Raw genomic sequence first — 25221 nt, forward strand, 5'->3', positions numbered from 1 at the left:
TCTTTTTTTATGGCTGAGTAATATTCTTTTGTCTATAGTACCACATCTTCCTGATCCATTCATCTGTTGATGGATATTTATATTGTTTCCATGTATTGGAATATTCTTAATATGCTATTTGATTGACTAAATGTTGTATGTAGCACATATGGAAGTTAAAAAGTATCGAATCCGAGCTCTCATCTACCACACAACCCAAGAGCATTACTATTTCTAGGAGCTCATGCATCCACCTGCTCTTTTCCAAACCTGCTCCCTGTTGTCTTCCTGCTGGAGGCAACCTCCCCTCAGACCTTCATGTGCCTCACTCCCTTGCTAGGCCACTCACCATGTGCACACATGCATGTGTGTGTACATAACAGGTCTTATGTATACATAGTACTCTAAATACAAATGTGCCACGTGCATGCCTAAGCCTAAACGCTTGATGATTAGTGTCCCTCATTTTTTAGGCTCTAGAAAATGGCATGCTTTTCAGCCAGCATCTAATTTCCAAGATTGGCCCACAGTGGGTACCACCATTGCTGACTCCCTGAATGGCTTCACCACGTGTGTGCCATGTGTGGATCAGCCCCCCTGCAGCTCGTCTTCCCCCAGGAACCGGACAGCGGGCTATTGTGAGCACAGCCTGCTGCCTGTCTCCTGACCACACAAGGAAGGACTCTTCCCGGGGACACTCAGGAGTGAGGTTCTTGGCCAGTGGGGTACACAAATATTCAATTTTAAGAGACCAGTGTTTCCCCAAATGGTTGCAAGCCATCCTCCCATAGCAATGATCCAGAATTCTGGTTATCCACGTCTCCTCTAACACCTGATATTTGTTGTCAGCCTTTAGAAGTTCTGCCAATATGGTGGCTGTGAACTTGCACTCCTGGGGCCAAGAATCTGTATTTGTCTTACTGATGCGTCTGAACATCTGTTTATGTGTGTTGTGGCCGCACAGACCCTCTCTGTCCATGTCTGTCAGGTCTTTTTTCCATTTTTAGTTAAGTTGTGTGCCTTTGCTCAATGGACATTTAGTTCTTTTTATGTCCTGGATACAAATCCTCTCACAGTTATACGTGTTGCAAACATTTTCTTCCTACTTGCTGTGTACTTTCTTTTTTCCCTCATTGCATCTTCTGATGAGAAGTCATTCTTAATTTTAGTTATGATCAGATTTATCAGTCTTACCCTTTGAAGGTTAGCCCTTTTTATACCTTACGAAATTCTACTTTCTTCAAGGTTATAAAGATATTCACCTATATTTTAGAATTTTTAAAGTTGTGTTTTCCTTAATCCATCTGGAACTAGTTTGGGGTCAGGCGTAAGGTACATTCCTAATTCTAGTTATTACTCAAATGGGCAAACACATGTCCAAGCATCATTTATTGAAGTCACTGCTTCCCCCACTGATCTGCAAAGCCTCTTCAGTCACATGTCAAGATGCATGGGGGTCTGTTTCTGGACTTTCTCTTTTGTTTTAATGGTCAAGTTGCCCATCTGTGGGCCAATAACAGTGCTTGGTTGACTAAAACTTAATAGTATGCCTTGACATTTGCTGGTGCAAATCCCCTGCCCCCTTCTAAAGACTGTCTTGACCATTCTGGACCCTTTGCCTTCCTGTTACATATTTTAGAATCAGTCAAGTTGAATGAAGATCCATGTTGGGACAGTTATAAGAATTCCATTGACTGTGTAGGTGATTTAGGGGAAAGAGATATTTTTATCTTTATCTGTTAAAACAGCAGGTCTCTACATTCACTTGCTCTTTCAATAACTTTTTAAAACATTTTTCTCCTTAAAGATCATACACTTTTTTGTTAGATTCATTTGTAATTCATTCTTGACTACAAACAGAATCATTTTTCTCAATTACAGGTTGCTCATTGCTGATGTACAGAAATTGGCTTTCTGGATGTGCATTGATTCTATACCCAGTAACCTTGCAGGATTTTATTAAGTCTAATAATTTAACTGTGGATTATTTTTACTTTTCTGTATATGCAATCATATTACATGTGACTGCTTTCTATCTTTATGCATTTCATTCCTCGGCCATGTCTGTGCTGTTGTTTATACTCCATTACAATGCTGAATGGCAGTGGAGAGAACCATCACCCTTGCTTTGTCCCTGGTTTAAAGAGAATGCTCCTCACACGTCACCACTTTTTTTTTTTTTTTTAGTATTTATTTATTTGGCTGCAACAGGTTTTAGTTGCAGAACACAGGATCCTCAATCTTTGCTGTGGCATGCAAGATCTTTAGTTGCAAGTGGGACTTTTAGCTGGGGCATGTGAGATCTAGTTCCTGACCAGGGATGGAACTCAGGCCCCCTGCATTGGGAGTGGGTAGTCTTAGCCTCTGAACCACGAGGGAACACCTGTACCACTGGGTCTGCTGTGTGTAGGTTCCCTCATCAGGTTAAGGAGTTTCCCGTCTAGTCCTAGTTCTCTGAGAGTCTGTCTTCCTCGGTGTGAGTGATGCTGGGTTTCAGTTCAGTTTCTCAGTCGCATCCGACCCTTTGCGACCCCATGGACTGCAGCACACCCGGCTTCCCTTTCCATCAACTCCCAGAGCCTGCTCATTTATTAACAGCCTTTTCTGCACCTGCCGTGTTGATTATCCAGGGGTTCTCTGAAGTCCTGATGCAGTGATTTACAGCGATAGATTTTTAAGCGTTAAATCAGTTATATTCTTGGGTAAACCCAAGTTGTTTATGACATCTTTGTTTTCATTGTACATATTACTGGATTTTGGTTTGCTAAGTGTTCTGTCTAGGATGTTCCAATAACTTACTTAGGCTTTGTTGATGTGTGAAGTTGGTCCATGCTTTTCCCCACTAGTCATCCTGTTTAGCTTTTGGGGTCATGGTTAGGCAGGCCTCATGCGGGAGGGGTGTTCCCCCTTTCTAGGCAGTTCTGTCCCCAGCACTCTCCTTAAGTTTTCAAGGTCACTATGACCTTCAGTAGATTTTCCATCCTTATTTGCACTATCTTTTATTCTTGAAGCACCACCCTGTTTGGCTTCCCGGGTTCTCAGCCTCCCTGCTCCCCTGTACCCCAGGCTGACAGCGGAGGCTCTTCAGGGGTGGCCCAGGTTCTCTTCCCCGTGCTCTCTTTCTGGGTGGCTGCTTCCACCCTCCCAGACCCCCAGGTGCGTGTCCCCAGCACAGCCCCCTTTTCTGGATCCCCATCTTCCAGTGAACACAGATGTCCACTGGGACATCTCCTAGAGCTGCACACAGCACAGCCAGAAGGACCTCAGCTCTTCCCAGGCTCTACTTTCAGTGGTGGTGATGGTGTAGTCATGCAGTCATATGCTGCTAAGTCGTGTCAGTCGTGTCCGACTCTGTGCGACCCCATAGACGGCAGCCCACCAGGTTCCCCCGTCCCTGGGATTCTCCAGGCAAGAACACTGGAGTGGATTGCCATTTCCTTTTCCAATGCATGAAAGTAAAAAGTGAAAGTGAAGTCGCTCAGTTGTGTCCGACTCTTAGTGACCCCATGAACTGCAGCCTACCAGGCTCCTCTGTCCATGGATTTTCCAGGCAAGAGTACTGGAGTGGGGTGCCATTGCCTTCTCCGAAAGAAAGCTGAGTGCCGAAGAATTGATGCTTTCGAACTGTGATGTTGGAGAAGACTCTTGAGAGTCCCTTGGACTGCAAGGAGATCCAACCAGTCAATCCTAAGGGAAATCAGTCCTGAATATCATTGGAAGGATTGATGCTGAAGCTGAAACTCCCAACACTTTGGCCACCTGACAGGAAGAACTGACTCGTTGGAAAAGACCCTGATCCTGGGCAAGACTGAAGGCAAGAGAAGAGGACAACAGAGGATGAGATGGTTGGATGGCATCACAGTCTCCATTTGTGGAGTCTGAGCAGGCTCCAGGAGTTGGTGATGGACAGGGAAGCCTGTCATGCTGCAGTCCATTGGGTCGCAAAGAGTCAGACACAACTGAGCAACTGAACTGACTGACCTCCCAAGCAGGCTCTGTGCGCTGATGGAGCAGGCCAGCTCCAAGCTCAGGGGCAGGCCCTACTAGGCTAGAACCTGGGGCTGGGGGTGGGGGGTGGTGTCGAGGGGGACATGCCTTCTCTTTAAAGGTTCAGATGGTATTGTCAGGCGAGTGTATGCTCCTCGGTTCTGTCTCATCACAACAAAGATTTGGAGTGATGGACATTAAAGCCCTTGGCGCGTCATAGCTCTCGGGTCTTGGACAAACTGTGTTATAGCTCTTAGACAAATCAGTGTTACAGCTCTATTTTATTTAGAAGATAGCAGGAGAATCCATCCTCGAAGCATGAGGGCATGCCAACCCAAAGATGTGAAGAGAATGGAGGAGCGCTCCAGTGCGCGGTGGGCGGGGGTGGGGCGGGGGGGGGGTGGGGAGAGAGAGAGCGCGCGCGTGCAGGAGAGCAAGCCCTTTGGCTCCTCTTTTCATACGTTTTTCCCTCCCCCTGGGCCTGCCCTATGCAAATTGGGCTAGCCAGGAGTGCTGTTTGTTCTACCTGAAGTCCTCACTCTGATCCTCGGACCTTCCTTTGTTCTATTTTTGCAGGCTTTTCCCTTCCTTGTCTTTTAGCCACTGCCATTTTGGACTCCTGTTTCCTATTCTACCTACCTTACAGTACCTAGCTCAGGCTTTTCAGGCCACATGTGTGTCTGTTCTCTATTCCCCCTCCCAGCACTTTATGAATGCACAAGTCATCCTGAGCTTGTGGACGATACACACACAGCCCACAGGCCTGTCCCCAGGACTCACGGGTGGGCCTCTAGTGTGACCACTGGTGGCCCGGGAAGGGCAGAGGACTCAGGAGGCCCAGTCAGCACGACTCTTGGATCACGTGCTGATGGAGCACCCCCTGCCTGGGCAGCCTCATCCCCAAGGCCTCCTGGTCCTCAGGGGCTCTGCTCAAGGCTGTGGCATCACAGGGAAGCTTGCTCTGATCACCTGAAGCTCCTGGGATGAAAACATCTCGGCACGCAGGGCCCATGCCCTGACTTTGAGCCTCTCTGCACGTGGGGCCTTGGGCTGGCCTGTGACATGGGCGTCATGGATGAGGAGCAGGCTCTGAGCAGCCAGATGATGTCTGAGTCACAGGCTAGTGAGGGGTAGGGTGGGGTGAACCTGTCCAGCCCAGCCTGTGCCCCTCACACCAGGCTGGCACAGCCCTGAAGGCCCCTCCCCTCCCCCTACCTTCCCTCCCACTCTGCCCCCAGCTCCAGACTGTGGACAACGTCACAGCAAGTTCATTTCCCAATGTGCACAGGACACATGGCCCGAGGCACCAAAACACCATCTGAAGGTCCTCAGTGTCCTGCCGGTCTGCCTGGCGCCCTGCAACTCACCTCAGGCCGCCTTCCTGGTAGGGGTATGTGGCAGGCGGTAAGCACCAGCCTGACCGCCTCTGGGTTTAAACATTTCAGGACTTGGTGCACAGAGGGGCCCTGGCTGAGTCAGTGCTAGCCCAGGTTCCCAGTGTAACCACCCTGGGTCAGAACTCCTCCTCTGGTCCTGGAGACGGGGGTGGGCGGTGAGTGTGTGTTCCCAGCAAAGCTAAGGCTGCTCCGGGCCCATCTCGTGCCCAGGCAGGATTAACGGAGGGGGCTGGGGGCCCAGAAGAGGAGGTTCATCAGGAGCTGAACAGATGCCAAGCTATGTGTCCACTCCTGAGAGGAGCTGGCTGAAGGTTTAGTAGCATCTGATTTTTATCACTCTAGTCTCATGCTTTTTTAAAAAAAATAGGGCAAAAAAATATGTCTCAAATAAATATAAGACAGTATACTGGTTACCACTCATTAGCAGTTTTAGCTTCCTGACATTTTCAGAAACCAAGAAATCAATAACTTACTTTTAGACTATCATCTGGGCTACCCTGGTGGCTCAGACAGTAAAGAATCCACCTGCAACACAGAAGACCTGGGTTTGATCCCCAGTCTGGAGAAGGGAAGCCATTCCCTGGAGAAGGGAATGGCTACCCACTCAGTATTCTTGCCTGGGGAATTCCATGGACAGAGGAGCCTGGCGGGCTATATAGTCCATGGGGCCACAAAGACTGGGACATGACTGAGCTTCTAACACACACACACACACACACACACACACAAACGTTTCACAGGGACGACAAAGTGGCTTCCAAAGAACAATTAAATGTGGTCCTTCCCCACCATCAAGTGACCGAAACCAACACTCCCTGCGGGGCAGCAAGGCCTGAGTGAACTCTGACTGTGCTGGGTGGCGGCCTCAGCAGGACTGGCCTGGACCATGCTCGGCCAGCGGGGGACAGGGACTGGGTCACTCCGGTCAGCTTGCCCCATGTGAGCAGGACAGGCGGCCCCTAGGCTAGAACAGAGGGTCAGGAAGCCAGGCTGACAGCCGCCCCCTCTCAGGGCTGCAGGACTGCCACACTTCGCTGGATTGTTGGACAAGACAGTGGTTTCTACACCTGGGACACAACATTCTGTGGAAAGCCGTCCTGAGAATCAGGATATGAACGCTCAGCGAGCAGCTCCTGGCCATTGGCCTGAGCCCCTCACCCCTCCTTCCAGCTTTCCCAAACAGCCCTGAGCTACAAGCTGAAACCAGTCACACGCCTGCCCCACAGCAGGCGAGGTCTTTGTCCTTTGTCCCTGACAAGTCCTTCTGCACCATTCTGTCCTACATGTGGCGACCGGAGAAGTCCTTGTTCTGCTGCATGGTCAGGCTGTCTGGTTCATCTGGTGAGAAGCAGCAAGGCGGCCAGTGCTCCCAGCAGAGGCTTCATACACTCATGTGGATCCTATCCCCCAACTTCTGGGGTAGAGAGGGGACAGCCGGATCCCTACAAGCACATTTCCAGGCATCACCTGCATTTCCTTGGACAACCTTCACTTTCACAGTTTGCACAGGGAGGTAAACAGAATGGTGTCTGGGTGGTGGTGGTGGTCTGGCTGCTGCTCTTTGCACTGAAGGCTGTGCGGTCACAGCTGCCAGCACCTCTGTGGAGGCTGGGGCCCCTTCCTGGACGGCCATGGGTCTGACACAGAGTGAAAGGGAGAAGGACCGGCTTTTCTCAGGGGGCTGTGGGATCTCGCCTCAAGGAACCTGACCTCTCAGGCACCTGCAGGACCCTCCCTGTCTGGTGCACCCGTCTTGGCCCTGGGGCCTAAAAGTCACTGTCTCCCATGTCCACGTGTACTGGCAAGCTCTGTGTGTCATGCCCCCAGGTCGGGAGACCTCCACCATAAACCCATCTCTGGAGACGATGGAGGCAGAGGTTAGAGTACAACAGTCAGGGGTGACCTCAGGTTCTACAGCTGTCGTGAGGCTGGCCACCCAGCAAAAGCAGCGTGCAGGCCTTGGTCACGGTGGCACCACTCTCGACCCTGCTGCTGAGGTTCACACCACCCGCTTCGACAGGAGGCTCATGTTTCCTTGCAGGACACACAGGAGGCCACAGCCTCCAGGGCACACACAGCCCCCCCGGATACAGGCTCGGGCTGGGTCCTTTGCCTGGCTTCCGCCAAGGAGATGTTAGTAAGCACTGTGCAGTGGCTGAGAAGCCCTGTGACCGAGCTCTGCTGGCCGCGTCTCTTGCTGGTGACCGAGTCATGCCAGTGCAAGCAATAGCCGGGGCCACAGGGGGTCCCGGCCCACAAACCATGGGAGGGGAGTGGCCCATGGGAGTCCCAGCTAATACGGGCTGCACCCCAAGAAGCAGAGATGAGCTGTCCCACCTGCTGGCCCTCAGCATCATGAGCAAATAAAGGAATGCTTCAAGTCACTTAGTTTTCAGGTGGTTTTTGTTCATTAAGGATGAACTCCTAGGAGGCATTACAGGAGTCTTGACTTCTCCAAGCCCTCACAAGCACCCCTTTGAACCCTGTGCTGGCACTTAGCCCTCAGGAGGGTGTTGGGCTTGCCTGGTGGCTGGCTGGCCCCGAAGGCAGGTTTTCCTTTCCATCAGACAGCAACCTGAAACAGATAACAGGCCGGCTGCTGCACTTTCCCCTGTGGTTAAATTATGCTCCAAGCCACTGAGTCTCAGGGAAGCTCAGTTCTGTCTGATGACAAGGAATAGCTGCAAGAGGGAACCATCATGGAGCGCTGCGCTAGCCTCTTCCCCCACATTTGACTTTTCTCCCCCATTTTAACAGCAGAAAACAGGCAGAGGTCCGGAGAGACCTCCTGGCCCCACAGCTGAGGAGGGCGGCAGTGGCACTTGACCTCGGAGTCTTGCGGTCACCGGCCTTGCGCAGATGGAGGCCCCAGGCTTGCCCAGCTGCCCTGGCGGACCACCAGTGGCCCAAGTGCATTCAAGAATTAGTTTTCCCTACCCAACTATTTTATGTTGAGTAGACCTGCTGCTTCGAGTTGCTTATTCCGCTCTGGGACGTGGCACTTCTATAAATGCTTGCCGTCCGGTGTGCAAACGTTCTTGGTGCAGCTGTGCAGGAGCCAGTGGATATAAGAGTCCGCGTACTGCCCGGCTGCAAGAAGCTTTCACTGCCTCACGGCAAACCCACCGACCACCACCCCCAACCGCTCACCTGGACTCGCTTCTGCTCGCACCCAGGGCGCCCCTGGGGCCGTGACCCCACCTCCTCCTCCTCCCAACTCGTCCCGACCAGACCCCGCACAGGCCGGATGCACCTTCGCGTCCCGCTCCCGGCGCGCCCTCCAGCGCGGGGACTGTGTGGACCGGCTCGCTTCGTCCAGGGCTTCGTGCTTCAGGGCGGGGGTGTCGTGGTGCGGGCCCCGCCGGGTTTCCCGCTTCTCGCGTCCCACCCGGGTCCCCGGAGCCCACCCCCACCCTGGCGCCGCGTCCTCTCGGTCCTCCGCGTACTACCGGCAGGGCTCGGCGCGGCATGCGTGCGCGCGCCCTCCTGCGTCTTGGCGTCGCTCCCCGGCGTGCGCGCGGCCGGCGGCGGGGGCGGTGGGAGGGCGGAGCCGATGCTGGGGGCGGAGGGCGGAGGCTGAGGCGACGGCTGAGGCGGCGGCCGGTCTGGCCGCGCTCGGGGGCGCGCTCGGGAGCGCGCTCGGGGCCGCGCCAGGCCACGGCCAGCGCGCCGCAGCCCCCGGCGCCCGAGCAGAGTCCCGCGGACTTGCTGTCCGAGCCCAGGCGTTGAGCTGCGCGGAGCTGAGAGGCCCGCGGCTGAGGTGAGGCGCGCTGGCGGGGGCGGCAGGGCGGCGGGGTCTGGGGGGACGGCGGGGCTCGGACACCGCGGGCGGACACCACGGCCCGACCACGCTGCCGGGCAGCGCTGGGCAGCGCCGCGACCGCGTTTATGTAAGCGCCGCTGGGCAGGTGGTGAGGCCGCGTCGGGCGTGCGGCTCGAGCGGGAGCCGTGCTGCCCCGAGCCCTGTCCGGAGGGGCCGCGGCCGCCCGCCAGGGGAGGTTCGCCTAGGACGGCCCCGCGTCTCCTCCCCGGGCGCCGCATAAGCGCGGGATGCGCTGCGCTGCGCCGCGCCGCGGGATGGAGGGAGGCTGCGTTCCCAGAGTGAAGCTGCGCCCCGGCGCGTGTACACCGAACCCGGGATGAAGGGGAGCCTGCGCCCCCGGGGACAACCCTGTCCCCTCCCCAGGGGTGCCGTTTCTGCTCCGGATGCGCAGCGCCCTAGGGAGGGAAGGCTGCTCCCGGGACCAGGCTGTGCCCGGGACGGCCCCCGGGTCCCCTTCGGGAGAGCGCCGTGTCCGCGCGGGGTGCCCTGCGCTGCGCAGAGGGGAGAGGCACCCCCGGGGGAGGCTGCGCCCCCGGGGAGGGGAGGCTGCGCCAGGGCGGCCCGCGTCCCCTCGCTAGGGCGCAGTGTCCGCGTGGGATGCTTTTCGCCGCGGGTGTCGCGGGGCGGGGAAGTTCCCGCTGGTGCCCGGCGTCTGAGGCGACTGGGGGCTCGAGGTGAATTCTGTCGTGCTCAGATCTGCAGTAGGAAAATCACCGAGCTGTGAACGGGTCTGGGGGAAGGTGTCAAGATGGGCTGTGGACGCTACAACGGGTGGGAGTCCCAGTATACAGACTGGAGAACCTGAAATGTGTTCTAATACCGATTTATATATGCGAGACCCACAGCGCCGTGTTTGGTTCGCAGTTCATATTTTTAGCCAGCAGGTTTGGGTTGTTACTAATGATAAGGGCGTTTATTTATTTATTTTTTTCCCCTACACAAGCAATAGTGGTTAGCATTCAGCCCTCTAAGTATAAGGAAAACTGGCTTGGTTGTCAGACTTACTTTTCTACTCTTAGTGCCCTAATTGAGATGATGATCAGTTAAGTTTTGAGAATAGGAATATTTATTTACCTCTCTTTAATCTCTCCTAAATTTACAGTATGTTTTATTCCTTCAAAAGGTGCCACCTAGAGCTACAGTTTCCAAAACCTGGGATGTGTTAGGAGCAGTTCCAGCAGTGTCTTTTGATACCATGGTTTCTCTGAGGCTGAGATTCCTTTACCTGCTTGCTGAGGGTTTCCCTGAGGGGAAAGGGAGAAGGAAAATGCAAAGGTTGGCTGGTACCCTTCCTCCTGGGTGTGAGAAGTCCCTGCCCTCCCTGCAGGGTCCCTCCAGGGACAGGGTCCCCTCCTCATGCCACCCACAGCAGGGCCCGTAAAGTATTGGTTGAGAGTGGCTCAGCTGGGTGGTGAGCCCGCCCTGCTGGGGTGGAGGCAGGGACTGACCCCTGCTTTGCAGGGAGAGCCTTATCTCTGAGTGGCGTCCTGTTTGACATCTGAATGTTCCTGAGACTGAGTGTATTCAGGGACATCTTCAACAAAAATTGAAGCTGTAAGTGGAAGGGGAAAAAAAAAAAGGCGTTTCTGCAGGGGGCAGTGGTGAAAAGAAAATTGGTCCAGCTCTGAGAAAGTGATGACACATAGCTCTGGAGATGCAGCGTGCTCATGAGGCCAGTTCTGACCTGGGAGGTGAAGGTCGGACAGTTAGCTAGTAACAGCTTCCTCAAGAAACTTCTCAGCTTATAGGCGAATCCAGTCCTCCGTAAATTTACAGGTTGTAAAAGCATCTCAACTGCTTTTAGATTGGAGTAGGAACATTCTTTAAATTTATATTTATCTGGTGAACGAATGAAGCAGACTGATTCACTTGGCAGGTACTTATCTGTGTCGTGCTGCTCACTCTTTTAGGCTCCTTCGATACAGTGCTGAACAAATGAGGCAGAGTTCAAAAAAGCTTGAAAGCTGGCAGTTTGTTTTACTAAACAGTGTTACAGTATTACATTTTAAAAGTTACATCTGTACTTTTAGTTATAAAATTTTAAAATGTATACCATTGAAATTTTCATTTATAGATGTGAAAGTATGAGCATGCATATGCACAAAGGTATAAACACATAAGAAAACCCCATTCCACTCCACCCCAGCCATTCGGGTCCCTGCCACTGCTGTGGTCATTTGACTGTGGATTGTCCCAGCAGTAGTCAAAATATTCATGATTATGTGTATGTTTTAATATAATTTTTAATATCTGCTAAAAGTACTGCAGTGAATTTTTTTTATATATTAGTGTGCAAACAAAATCCACTAATCATTTTTTATTAATTGTCAAAATTCCTTAGCTGTAAGGTTTATTTAAGAGCTGGTTTGTATTCCCTTGAATGCTGTGATGAGCTATGTAAGTACTTAGCACCAAGGAATTTATTTAAATATTTAGGTTGGAGATAGTTAGAAAGTACATTTTCAAGATTAATAGGTGAAGTTATCCAGCCTATAAAAAACTTGTTTAAGAAAAATTGTTGGAGGAATTCCCTGGAGGTGTCAGTGGTTAGGACTTGGTGCTCCCACTGCTGCTGCTGCTGCTAAGTCACTTCAGTCGTGTCCGACTCTGTGCCACCCCATAGACGGCAGGCAGCCCACCAGGCTCCCCCATCCCTGGGATTCTCCAGGCCAGAACACTGGAGTGGGTTGCCATTTCCTTCTCCAATGCGTGAAAGTGAAAAGTGAAAGTGAAGTTGCTCAGTTGTGTCCGACCCTCAGTGACCCCGTGGACTGCAGCCTTCCAGGCTCCTCCGTCCATGGGATTTTCCAGGCAAGAGTACTGGAGTGGGGTGCCATTGCCTTCTCCATCCCACTGCTGAGGCCCTGAGTTTGATCCCTGGCCAGGGAACTAAGATCCTGCTATACGAGTGGTGGAGCAAAAAAAAAAAAGTCAATCTTCGTATGAAACTGAAGAGCTTAGAGAGGTCAGATTTTATTGGAAAACTTGATGTTTTTTTGTGTCAGATTTCTAAACACAAATTTCCGAATCTGAAATTTGGTGTGATAGAAATGCCTGTGTGTGCTAAGTCACTTCAGTCGTGTTTGACTCTTTGTGACCCCATGGACTATAGCCCACCAGGCTCTCATGTCTGTGGGATGCTCCAGGCAAGGATACCAGAGTGGGTTACCATGCCCTCCTCCAGGGGATCTTTCCAACCCAGGGCTGGAAACTGCATCTCTTATGTCTCCTGCATCAGCAGGCAAGTTCTTTACCACTAGCGCCCCTGGTAATGCTGCTGTTGAAAAAAAGAAAAAACGGAAAAAAACCTTTAAAAAGTGTGTTCCTAATATGTGAGGTAGGAAAGACAAACAGAATTTCATTTAAAAATTGTAAGTCATTAAGTCATTGAAGTCATTAAGATTTTCTTGTTCCGAGAGTGACTTTTCTTTCCGAGGTTACGTTTTGCTTGGAGTGTGGACAGAGGTGTTCACCTGGCCTTGCTGTATTCTTGGTGGTCTGATTAGTACTGCCAGCTGCTCTCCTGTATGTGTGTGTTGTATTCTAGGAGTGTACCAAAAAACGAGTTTGGTTTTCAGTTTGTGTTTGTGGTGGATTTAAAATGAAGACGGGGCAGGGAGTTGGGGGAAGTAGCTGAGAGGGCCTGGTGGTCTTTCGGAGAGTGCAGTGATGCTCTGTTTGCATGGAGGGCAGTTTCACTTCATTCCCATGCTCATCCCTCAAGTGTTTACCACATGCCAGGTCCTGTTCTAGGTGCTGGAGACAGAGGGGTAAACACAGAAAGGTAGTCCCTGCCCTCAGGGGTTCACATTCTGGAGGAGACAAGGATCGTAAACCCCAGCTCCAGCCCTAAGTGCTGGCCAGAGAAAAGCACAATTCGAAATGATACGTGCACCCCAGTGTTCGCTGCAGCATAATTTACAGTAGCCAAGACCTGGGAGCAGCCTACGTGTCCGTGGACAGAGGAACGGACGGAAAGATGTGGTACACGAATACAAGGGAATGGTACTCAGCCATCAAAAGGAACGAAATAATGTCATTTGCAGCAACATGGATGGACCTAGAGATTATCATATCAAGTGAATTGTCAGGCAGATAAAAACAAATATTGTATGGTATCCCTTATATGTGTAGTTAAAAAGAGCAATACAAATGAACTTATTTACAAAACAGAAATGGATGGCCAGACATAGAAAACAAAACTATGGTTGGTTACTAAAGGGGAAAAGTAGGGGGAGGGATAGATTAGCAGTTTGGGATTAACACACCCCCGCTGCTGTATATAAAATAGATAACCAACAAGGGCCTACTTACTGTAGGGCACAGGGAACTCTACTCAGTGTTTTGTAATCACCTATATGGGAAAGAATCTGAAAAAGAATAGATGTATGCTTACTTATGAGTGAATCACTTTGCTGTACATCTGATATTAACATATCTTTGTAAATTAACTATATTCCAATGTAAAATTTACAAAGTCCTGAGTGCCCTGCTGGGATGGGGATGGGGCTAGCAGGCCGGGAGGTCTATGGGGAGAGCTCAGGGTGGAGGGAGCTGGGCGCCGCCTGGCTGGGCGCTGGTGAAGGGGGTTCTGGACTCACAGGTTGGCCCCATCGTCCCAGCTTCCTGTCCTGTGCTGATGATAGCCGGGAGCCTAGTGTGGCCTGGAGGGAGGGAGGGAGGGAGGCAGGAAGTGAGTCCAGAGCCTGGCGGCTGGCTGTGGCTTGCGGAACCTGGCTTGGGGTGTGGAATTTAGACGGTAGCCTCAGCCTTGCTGGGGCTGCCGGCCTGCCTGCTTGCCGTCCTCGTTGGCGTCACAGTTTTGGACAACAGATGACACAATCTGCTTTCTCTTTGAAAAGAATTGCTCTGGCCATTATATAGCAGTGTTTATTGGGAGCTTGTGGTGTGCCAGGCCATTTAAGCGCTTCACATATATTAATTAAATTCTTGTGATCATCTGTAAGGCATGCAGTACTCTGAGTCTCCCACATTGCTGCTGCTGCTGCTAAGTCACTTCAGTCGTGTCCAACTCTTTGCGACCCCATGGACTGCAGCCTACCAGGCTCCTCCGTCCATGAGAGTTTCCAAGCAGGAGTACTGGAGTGGGGCGCCATCGCCTTCTCCGGTCTCCCACATTATGTGTGTGTAAAGCTCGGCGCAGGGAGACCACAGATCAGGGGCCAAGGGCGGACTCCCCCGTCCCTGCCCGGGGCTAGAGGGGAGCAGCCCGGCCATGGTGACCTGCTGGGGCCTGGCACCAGGGCAGAGGTGCGGAGGTCACCGATTTTGGCATCATTTTGTACTGAATCAGAAAATGCTGCCCATGTGCCTGCGACACAGTGCTTTCCTGTCACTTGTGTGCGTGTGCTCACTTACACCCACTGAGACAGCTTTCAGACTTTACGAATAGACTTTTAAAACCATCCCAGTCTCATTTGATGTAGAAGGAAAATGAAAGTGAACTAAGGTGATTATAAAATTGTGTTTCACCTTCAGCATTCAGTCCCTCCGAGCCAGCGCCGTGGCTGGGTGCGCTGCCCTGTCGCCATCTGTTGCGAGACGGAACCCTTCTCGACTGTCCTGCTGCCGTCTCTGGGGCGCGTCCAAGCTTCGGGACACACGATCCCGGAGGCTGGGAGCTTTCTGTCCTACCAGCAGGTGTTAAGGAGAGGTTTCCGGTCCTCGAATGGTTTGTGGACTGACCCGTTGACGGGGTAGGGAGCTCCTTCAGTCATGCCTCCTCGAGGAACTGCTGGGCTTGAGTGACTGCTCAGCCCCACCCCACCTCAAAGTCGCGATAACGTGGGAAAACTCGGGTCTTAGGGCCCAGGCGCCCTGGTGTATTTGCTGGTGGGGATTGCTGGCAGACTCTGAGGTGGAACAGCCCAGAAACGCCCCAGGTGCTGGCTGGCAGAGCAGCAGCCAGCGGAGCTTCTCTGACCCTGGCCCACTGGCTGTGTCAGCCTGTGCTCCCTCTGCCGCCGACCAGCGCTGCAGTGTTCTCTTCTGTAGATTAGGAGGAATGGCAACACCTGGTCCTCCACGGCCCGTGGGTCGATAGCCAAGCTGATGTAAAGGGCCTGAAACAGTATTTCACTGACGGAATTTAGGAGGGTTTACTCTGCTTGTTATCTTTGTGATCAGTCATTGAGTGGAGGTGTGTGGGTCTGCGCAGAATTTTAGGGTTGGGTTCAAGGAGAGGCTGGGGGTCATTTGTATATTGCTGGTGTTTGAGACTATAGGCTGGGCCCTGGGTGTAGACGGGGTGAGGACTGAGCCTGGGGGCTTTGGGTCCACAGAGGAGGAGGGTCTGGGGTTTAATAAGAGGCGGTGCCCTGTGGTGGGTGGAGAGCATCAGGTGTGGAGGACCCCCAGGAGGGGCCAGAGTAACAGGACAGTGACTGGAGGGTTGTGGGCTCAGGGAGCTTTTATTGTTAATTTTCAGGTAGAGTGATTATTGTGTGTCCTGGGGCTGATAGGACAGATTTCTAGCAAGAGGGGAAGCGACCAGGGTGGAGCGGCAGGGCGGTACAGCCCCCCCACCCCACCACCTCGGAGCGAGGCGGGACTTCTGTGCGTGGGAGCCTCCGAGAATATTGCTAAGAGACACACTGCCCCTTTGAAAGGAGGGCATAAAATAAAATATAATTTTGTGCTCAGTCCAGGAACCTTGGGAACTGTGCTGTAGGACTTAGGATCTAGTTTCTTATTAGCTTGTGTGCTAAACATACCTTGGGGTATCCTTACAGAAAGATACATGTGGAAATGGCATTTTTCTTTATTAAAAATATTCACTTGTCCCTAGAAGTATCATTAACTCAACTAGAAGTTGGCACCTTTATTCACCAAATCCAGTCCTGCGCAGAGGACTAACCAGACTTGGCTTCTGGTTTGCCCTTTATTTGTCTGAAAGCCCTCGAGGGAGGTGCGTGGGGGCCGGCTGCCCCCACCACCCGGAGGCTGGCACTGTTGCTTTGGGCCCTGTGGGCTGAAGCTCCCCTGAGGCAGCAGCGTTCACTTCCAGTTGCCTGGTGAAATGGTAGAACATCTGCCCTGCGTGTTGATTTGTACTCTGTGTGGTTATTTGGGGTTTTTAGGTTTGGAATTCCAAAATGTCAGCCTTCTCAGTGGTTCAGTCAATAGGATGAAACACATGAGGCCCCCCGACCCCTTGTCCTCAGGCCGTGGGGGAGCCGAGGGGGAGCTGGTCATGTCCCCCTGCCCTCTGTGGATGTGGAGGTTTGGCTGGGGACATTCTCTGGCCAGACTCGTGGAGGGGGACACTCTCTGCCTCTGGGAGCCGGCCTTCCTGTGGGACGACCCAGCCAGGTGGAGGTAGGGGGCAGACACCCTGCCCCAACGTGGAGGCCACTTATCAGAGTGACTGAGGGAGGCCAGCAGCCTCCATCGGGTTGTGTGTGGTGATGCCAGCTCTGGGGGCTCTCCTGGGCCTGGGAAGGGCCTGCAGAGAGGGGCGAGGGGCCCTGGAGTAGGACAGGGGGCCGTGGTGGAGGACAGACCTGGCTGGAGCCGTGTGGGGCCGCTGGGGAGGAGGGGCAGAGGTGTCCGCGGAGTCAGCAGGGTTTGGTGACGCACGGGGTCTGGGAGGCGGGGTCCAGGAGGGTTAAGAAGGGTTCTTGGAGCTGTGGATCCGATGCCGCTGAGGCCAGAGGGTCTGAGGTGGGGAATCTCAGTCATGGACATCAGCTTATGGTGGGTTCGGTTTGAGTCTGCACCTCACTTCCCCCTGCTGTGAAGTGTGCAGAGAATTTCTTTGTCCATACTTAGGTGTGATCTGTAGACATAACATGCATTGTCTGTGAAAGGCAGGCATGCGTGTGCTTACACTTCTGTGGGGCAGGACTTTGCTTCCATCAGCCTTTCCTCACAGTAGATGTTTCATTGCCCCTATTTTTCAAATCAGGAACTGGCAGAAGAGGCTCAGTAACTTCCTGGGAAAGCGGAATAATTTAATTTTATTACTATTATTATTAATAACTTAGTAATATTTAGCTGACATTTATTAAGTTCCTGCTATGTGTCAGCTGTGGTGGAACCAGTTTAATCTCGTTTACTCCTGAAGGTAATTTCAGAAGGTTCCTGTTCTATGGAACCATGGTTGTCCCCTTTTACCTGGCTCACCTGAGTAGCTACCTTACAGCCTCCGCTCCATTCCCCTCTGCCCTCCCCACTTCTCCCTTCTCCCTGTCCGTTCTTGACCAGCAGCCAGATTCAAGCCTGCACTACAGCCCTGTACCTGCCCCCACCTCAGGCCTCCTCTCCTGCCCTTCCCTCTGGCCACTCCCTCCAGCTGTCCCATGGCTTCACTCCTCCATGCCCTTGCCTCCCCCTCTCCCCTGCTGTGGGCCCTTCAGTCTGTTCTGTTCATCTGCCCCACCCCCCCCACCTCCTTTTACCAGCCTGCATGGCAGAGTGGAGGCCTCAGGAAGGCAGGGATCTTAATTCTGTCTTTATCCTAAGGGCCCAGAACAGTGCCTGGCAGATAGAGGCACTAATCAATGTTTGCTGAATGAATGAATAAGTTTTTCTCACTTGCAATGTAGGTAGTAGAATCCGAAACAAGGCTGTCTGCCTCTGAAAATATATTTTTTTCCACCCGAGCATACTGCACCCCCAGTTGCCCTCCCCCCACCAATGGGTCCCATCGTACTTGGTGAATCAGTCATATATTTACGGCCCATATGTCTGTGTTATCTCCAGATTTCTGTGCTTTTCTTTGTAGAACAGAAACATTTACAAAACATTCAAACTTGTTCTGAAACTATCAAGTGCAATATAGCAGTTAATCTGTTGAAAACACAGAGTTCTCAACTTGAAAAAAAAATAGCTCTGTTCTGCTAACCCCTTTCAGGTGGCATATTGAAATGCATCCTCATAAGAACTAACAGTATCCGTTGTAGAGAAGTGATATTCCTAACTACATCTTAATGAAAGTGAGGATACTTTGAATAATTCTCGGAGATTTCAGAAAAGCAGCCAAATAAAATGAAGTAGATTCACGGTGGAGGCTCAGAGGGTTTAAAGGTTGGAAGGAACGTCATGTAAGAGCTGTTTGGCAGGGGGGCCAGTGGTAGGGGGTACCAGAGTGGGGCGCTGGCACTTGGTCCAGCCCCATTCCCACGTGGTGGGCTCCTCCCACGTCTCCTCAGCAGGTCCTTGAGTGTAAAGGGGTGGTCGAGCTGGCGATGTCCAAGGTCACGCTGTTCCTAGCAAGCTGTTGTACCTGGGAGTCAGATGACAAATTCTGAGTGCTCTGAGAGTTGACAGCTCTCAGTCAGCTGTCAACAAGTGTTTGTCAAGAACAGCCCTGTGAGGATAGCATGGGGTGCCAGTCACCCAGCGACTGTGGACGCACAAGAGCCTGGGCTCGTCATGAGACATCCTGTCACCTCCCGGACCCACAGCTTTCCTGAAGGAGGGCCAGGAGGGGTTCAGGACACAGGACTGGTCTCTGGGACATCCCGATGACCCCGTCTCTTGTTTTTTCAGTCTCTGGGGACGAGACAAGATTGTACTCCGTCACATCTGACTCTGTGCGACACCAGGGCCCATAGTCCTCCAGGCTCGTCTGTCCATGGGATTCTCCAGGCAAGGATACTGGAGTGCTGGGGAGTCCGGATGAGCCCTGTCTCTATTTTCTCAGTTTCTGGGGACGAGACTGTATTAGTTGTTGAATTAAATTGGGTGAGGATTGGGTTTTCAGGTTTTCACGGTGACGCTTTCTACTCTTTAATTTTACCCTCCAGTGAAACCAAGGGTATTGATGACATTTCCACAGGAAAAGCAGGTGCTGCGTGACCTGGCCAGCGCCCCTCGAGTTCTCCCTGAGCACAGCTGGGAAGGAGGCGCTTGATGGCTTTCAGCATTTCTCTCTGAAAGCCTCACTGTAGGAAAAGCAGGGCTTTCCCTTCAGTTCACCAGGGCTTTGAGCCACACACTAGCCGTGTAGCTGGGTAAGGTGCTCAGGACTCGTGGGGCCAGAGCTCTGCTGGGAGCAGCTGGGGAGGGAAGTGCTGCACGGCCGGCGTGTGCTATTCACGGGCACAAACCCCAGGAGCCCGCCCAGCCTCACTGGAGGGGGAGAGAAGCCACACAGATGGACAGATGGTGCGCACCGTCAGCCTGTGGCCTGCATGTCCATTTCAAGTGCTTGGAGGTCGTGGGCAGGAAGTACAGGGACTGGCAGGGCCTGGGGAAGCTTTGCTTTCTTGCTTTAAAAGCTAGCGTGAGCTTCACCCCTGGTAAGTGCACAAGTCAGCGCTTTTCATGAATTTCTGAGTTGTGCAGCTAGTACCACAGTCCAGTTTTAAAACGTCGCCGTCACCCCAAAGTGCCCCTTGTGTCTGTGGTTAATTCCTGTTCCCACCTCCAGCCATGGGCAACCACTGATCCGCTTTCTGTTTCTCTAAGTGTGCCTTTTCTGAGCATTTCACATAAATAGAATCGTGCAGCCTGGAGTCTTTTGAATCAGGCTTCTTTCACCTCACGTGACTATTTTGGGGTTCGCCTGTGCTGTAAGTGGATCAGTGGTTTGTTCCTTTTAGTGGTCGACTAGGACTCTGCTGCGTGAGGGTCACACGCCTGTATTACCCTCCGCCAGGGACGGGCGTTTGGATGCGTTCTGCCTCTTGCCTCTGTGAACAGTGTGCTCTGAGTGTTAGCGGGTGCATCTCTGTGGGAACCGGCTCTCGGGTGGGGTTGGGATGATGGCACAGCCGCTCTCGGGACCCCAGTTACACTCAGGCCTGTCACTGCGAGGGGCACTGCGCGTCCGGAGCAGTGTAGACCCGTTAATTCCGGGATGAAGTACTGTGATGTGATGGCGCCCTCGGGGCTGAGCGTGGGGCCAAGGAGCCCTTCCCAGTGTTAGTCTGGCTTTTCTTTTCACTCATCAGAAGCCGTCCAGGAGGAACTCTGAGGTTTGTTAAAATCCACACCCGGCCTGCAGACACCACGGGCTTCATGCTTTGACCCTACAGTCCTCTTCTAGGAATTCAGCCCGAGGACACACCGCTAATAAGATGGAAATACAGATGGAAGTGACCTAACTGTGCAGTCAAGGGCAGGCAGATGGGCTCTGGGTGACCACACCATAACGAGCTATGTGGAGGTGTCGGTCTCTGATCTGAGGCGATTTCCAGAACATACAGGAAGGGAGTTGGGCCAAGCACTGGAGCGTGGCCAGTGAGCACCCTTGAAGTGAGCAAACGTGTATCTGTGCCTTCGTGTGGAAGGGACACCGAAAAGGAAAGCCAGGGCGAGCGGGGTGGGGCCCCGGCCGGTGGGAAGGAGCGGGGACACAGGAGGGTGGAGGGCTGGCAGGGGCTTCTCTGAGCGACCCTCTCAGTACAGCCCAAGTCTGGGAACCACAGACCCCAAGACAAAATAAATGAGCGTCAGCCAGGATGTTCGGGACCCAGAATGGAACACAGACAGAACCAGAGCTCCGTGTAGGACAGACAGTCATGGAGCTACAGTGGGGGTGGGGAGGGATTAGCTGGATTTTGGAAAACAAACTTTTCTGGGTTCTGTAAGGCCACAGACAAAAAGGGCTGCACATCATCTGTCTCTCTATCTCTCCCAGTGCCAGGTTAGTGGTGCAGCGTTCACAAAGGTGGGACAGCCAGTGTGTGGTAGGGATGGGATCCGGGAGGAAGGTGCGGATGAGGGGAGGGGACAGAGGAGCCTGGGCACTGGGCTAGAAGCAGGTGTCAGTGTGCACAGATGGGCAGAGAGAATAAGTGTCAGAGCCCAGGCCACTCAGCTCCTCAGCCAATCCCCCAAGGACAGTCAGGGGCTCTCCCGAGCAGAGAAGCAGGGCTCCTCCAAGATGATGCGACTGGAAGCCCTAGGTGCAGGAAGCAAGGAGGAGCCCGGAAGGGACCGGCCCACATGGAGGGGGTGGGGCAGAGCTGGGGGGTCTGAGCGAGGACCTTCACGGCGATGGCGTGGCTCATAACCTGTAGAATAAAGTAAAGCCCATCACTCCATGCTGGTGCGCGTAAGCAGCAGTCAGTAAGCAAGGAGAGGGAAACCAAAGAGTTCCAGCTAAGCAACGGGGAAGGAATGAAGACACAGGATCACCAAGAGGCAGACACCAGGGTAATAATTACTTTAGGCAGGGCTCGGGACTCATGCTAAATTAGTGAGAGTTTGAGGAGAAACAGGATATTTGTCTCGTCTCAAAGTATCTGTTCCCCAAGTTACTTATTTATTGAAAAGGGAAAAGCAGTAACTTTAGAGTGGAGAGAGCCAGCAAGACACCACCCCACCCGATGATCTGGGCAGTGTCACCCGTGATAAGACAGGTCACCCTTGTGCCCTCCCTCCTGCTTGGGCACGGGCACAGTGCAGGCCTGCCCCACAGAGGACGTCCCCAAAACACCAGGCCAGGCCCTTCACATGTCCACATCCCGAGAGACCAGGCAATTGAGGGGGTCTCGGCCTGGAGGGGCCTAAGGAGACAGGGAAGCGTGTGTATGGTCCTAACTCTGTCCCAGGGGAGGGTCAGTGTCGTCTCAACGAGAAACTCATGCCTTCTTACCAGAAGTTCTGGCCATCTGGACCAGGCATGGAGCATTCTGGAGACGTGTGACCTGCACCCTCGGCAGAGGGGCATGGCTCTTTCCAAAGTGGGAGCATCGGGGTGGCCTGGACCCAGTGGGCAGAGACCCTGTGACCCAGAGGCAGTGACCTCCAGAGGCGCAGGTAGGGACTTCTCAGCAGCAGGAGGGTTGTCCTGGGTTGTTCTTGATCTTTTGATTTTATCATTTTTTCCAAAGTGAAGTGAAAGTCGCTCAGTCATGTCCGACTCTTTGCGACCCCATGGACTATACAGTCCATGGGATTCTCCAGATCAGAATACTGGAGTGGGTAGCCTTTCCCTTCCCCATGGGATCTTCCCAACCCAGAGATCGAACCCAGGTCTCCTGCATTGCAGGTGGATTCTTTACCAGCTGAGCCACAAGGGAAGCCCATTTTTTCTGAAGAGAAATTTAAAAATTTTAAATGTTCAGATTTGCCAGTCTTTTCCTTTATGACTTGGTTTTGAATCTGCCTGAGAACACTGTCCTGTTTCAGGAGTCGTTCTTCTTCCAGCAGTTTTCTGTTGTTTTCCACACAGCCTGTTAATGCATGTGAAATCTGCTTCTGTACCGTTTAAGGCCAGGATCTAATATTTTTTTCTGGTTGGCTAGCCAGTTGCCTCAGTTGTCGCTTGCTCTGCCTTTTGTCCAGTGTTCAGAAATGTATTTAGTATTGTATTAGTCATTGTATCCTGACTAAATTTATTTAATTTGCTATTTAACTTGCTATTTATTTTAATGTTTTCTCCCTTTTAGAATGTGTCTCTTCTCTCCCCCGTGTCCTGTGTGCCTTTGAGACATGGTGCGCCTACTGTGAGGTACCTGCAGGGCTGTGCTGATCCATGTTTAACAGATGGTTTTTTTGGTGCTGGTGCTGGTGTAAAAAGCCCTGATTTGTAGCATTTGCCAATTTCCGCAGCGTAAATCTTCTCACCATCACCTATTTCAGGATACTGACGAGCTATTGGCTGGTAGTCCTGAGATATAACAGTTCTCTCGAGCTGGTAGGAGCTGGCCCAGCTGCCAAGTTTGGTGGGCAGCCTGCTGACTGATGGCCACACCCATGTGGCTCACAGGACCATCTCAGACATCCCCTGTGCTTCCTGGCCGTCCACTGGCACCCATGCCCTAGGTCTAACCTTAGTCACCCAGGGTCCTTGCCCCGTCTGGAGCCCTGGCATTCTTTCCTGTGTTCATAGCTCCTCTCTCCCACCGGCCACCTAGTGTAGAAAAGGTAAGACATTGGGTCACAGTGAGCTCTGTTGCAGAACTGAACATTGGACTCATGATTACTATTGTGGCACTGACTTTACTAGAGAACAGTGAGGGTTCTGATAGCAGCTTCCTTTAAATCTGAGGGGTTGCTAGCATGTTATAATCATGCAGCTTTTCATCTTCCTTAGTATTGATTAGGGCCTTTTCCCTTCATTTATTTGTTCAGTCATTCAGTTGGCATTTTATGAACATCCACCAGTGTCAGGCATTTGGTGCCAAAGGTATAGCAGTGAATAAAAGACTCAGTCTCTATCCTCATAGCAGGCTTCACCAGTGGCACAGTTGGTAAAGAATCTGCCTGCATTCAGGAGCCATGAGATGTAAGTTTGATCCCTGGGTCAGGAGGATCCCCTGGAGGAGGGCACGGCAACCCACTCTAGTATTCTTGCCTGGAGAATCTCACGGACAGAGGAGCCTGGCAGGCTACGGTCCATGGGGCCGCAGAGTTGGACATGACTGAGTAACTGAGCATGCATGCACGCTTTCTTCATAGAGCCCAAGTTCTGATCTACCTTTAAGTTGTGTGTTTTTCTGATCTGATCATTCTTGTGAGTTTTCTCCTTAGACATCCACTTGTCTTTGCCGCTGGTGTTATCTTAAATCAACCCTAAATTAATCCAATTTCTTCCACTGCTCCAGTTTTGAAATCCCCTGCTTCGATGTTAGTTGACATTACCTTAACTACTTATACAGCAATTTCTACTTTTACCAAAATCTCACCAGGAAAAGGCAAAGAATTGCATCTGGTGGCTTTTATGTTAGGAAAGATCAGTGTTTTTAAAGGGTTTGGTCAGTAGACTAATTGAAGAAGTTTAGTGAAGTGACATTCTTTATGGTGTGTGGCCTGTTGTCCGAGGAGGAGCCGGGGACGAGCTGGTGGTCTTCTGCTACAGTTCTTTTTGGGGGGGCAGGTGTCCACGGGCTGCTCCTCACCACCGTGGTCTCATCTCGCTCTGGACAGCATCAGGGTGTATGGGGCTGTGCCCTGGCAGCTTGGCTGCTCTGAGGGTGGGAACCCAGCCACCGATCCTTGTTAGACATTCACTGGGAGCTCTGGAACCAGGCGAGGTGGAGGAGATGGGGGCCAGGTCCCTGTGCCCATGGGCCACAGGCCAGGAGAGAGGAGGCTCCTGTGGGGAAGAGGAGCGAGAGGACCTTGATTGTGAGCAGCTGGCCCGGGGGCAGCTGGAAAATTAGGGTGCAGCCGGCGGGCCTTGCCAGTTTACCTCCCTGTCTCTGCTAAGCTGATTGTGATTTCTGCTTTTCAATCCTTTGCACAATTAGTTTGTCTTTAATTTAAAAGTCACTATTTCATTTTAATAAGAACAATCAGTTGTAGTTTATTTATTCAGGATCTTAAAAGACCTCAGAGATCAACTTTGCTGCCTCTCCGGGAGGATATGAGGAAGTCAGATGTGTGAAAGAACAGCATGGGTAGGCCTTGGCTCCTGGCCCCTAAGTGTCCGTCTGCACAGAAGAACCTTCCAGGGAAGGACGGGTCAGTCTGCTGCCAGCTGTCGGTCCAGAGGTGTGGTCTGGCCCTCAGTGTCAAGGATGGACAGAACCTCCGAGAGCCTTCTGCCGTGGGTGACTTGTGACCATTAGTAAACGCTCCGCAAGCTGGCTTTCCTTTCTCTTCTGACTGTATTGCAGCTGGCTTATGAAGAGGATTTACTATAAAAATGGATGTGACGAAAAGTGTTTTTCATGGGATTAAATATATTTTGGTGGGGGTATAGCTACACCTTGGAATTTAGTCTTTGAAAGTAACAATTCTGGGGGTGCAGGCTTAATCTGAAGGTTGAATCCTCACAGACTGCCTTTAAATCTTAGAATCAGAATTCAAGAACCCTTGTCAGAAATAATTTTCCATTGTTGTGGTCCTATTGGATTTTTAAATGGATACATCTTATTTATCTGTACTTAAATGTATAAGTCAGATACTAATAGTATCACAGAATATGAAAACAAAACATCCTTCTATAGATACCAAAAGAATGGACGAGTTAGAGGTTGTACCAGACACAGCAGATGAGATGGGGGAGATCGATGAGGCTCTAACGGCTCAAACCTAACTCTTGTGTCCTTATTTAAAGTGTCTTAGTGAGTAGAGCTTCTCACTACTGTGAAGTGGCAGTCATTCATCACTACA

At 51.9% G+C, this 25221-nt stretch overlaps 1 protein-coding gene across 4 annotated transcripts in view; it reads left to right on the top strand.

The window, feature by feature from the left end:
- The first annotated feature begins 8953 nt into the window (after positions 1-8953).
- The window catches only part of ADARB1 (adenosine deaminase RNA specific B1), a 115716-nt gene continuing 99448 nt past the window's right edge, over positions 8954-25221 (top strand). The window contains exon 1 of one of the 4 annotated variants that reach the window (XM_044947714.2): positions 8954-9123. The gene's annotated coding sequence lies outside the window, so the exon portion shown is untranslated. The remainder of the gene's footprint in view (positions 9124-25221) is intronic. The other 3 variants (XM_025292839.3, XM_044947720.2, XM_025292833.3) reach the window with 3 other exon arrangements.

Source organism: Bubalus bubalis, chromosome 1 (genome assembly GCF_019923935.1).
Source record: "Bubalus bubalis isolate 160015118507 breed Murrah chromosome 1, NDDB_SH_1, whole genome shotgun sequence".
Lineage (NCBI taxonomy): Eukaryota > Metazoa > Chordata > Mammalia > Artiodactyla > Bovidae > Bubalus > Bubalus bubalis.